The sequence below is a fragment of the Wasmannia auropunctata genome, unplaced genomic scaffold (genome assembly GCF_000956235.1).
Source record: "Wasmannia auropunctata unplaced genomic scaffold, wasmannia.A_1.0 LD335984.1, whole genome shotgun sequence".
NCBI lineage: Eukaryota > Metazoa > Arthropoda > Insecta > Hymenoptera > Formicidae > Wasmannia > Wasmannia auropunctata.
Window position 1 is genome coordinate 10,099 of NW_012026906.1, and position 609 is coordinate 10,707.

The window sequence follows — 609 nt, forward strand, 5'->3', positions numbered from 1 at the left end:
TGACTTGTTCAAGTCTCTTCCCCACTACCCCGCAAATCCAAGACTACAAAATTTTACGGAGGTCACAGCCTCCGGCACTTCCACCGCTGCTCCTCCGCATCATGCCACCGCCGCCGCCGCCGCTCCTTCGCGTACGGCTACTGCCGCTGCTCCTCAGTCCTCCGCATGCCGCCGCCGCCGCCGCCGACGCTCTTTCGCGTACCGCTACCGCCGCTGCTCCTCCGCATACCGCCGCCGCCGCCGCTGCTCCTCCGCATGCTGCCGCCGCCGCGCGCACCGCCTCCGCCAATACCATCGCCGCCGCCGCTGCTTTTCCGCGTGATTCTACCGCTGCTGCTCCGCATGCCGCCGCCATCGATGCTTCTCAACGTAAGTTACATAATATATAATACTTTTATGTATAATTTTTAAATTCTTATTGCATATACTTTTAAGTACTTAATATTATAATATAATATTTGTTTCGTAGGATGGAGACCGAGAGGCAGGAGAAGCGGACAATTCCAAAGGACAAGAAGATTTTTTAATTTTTGTTCAACATGTGCGACAACTATAACAAACACTATTTCGGAGAAAGAGGAAGAGGAAGAGAAACAGGAAGAAATTAAA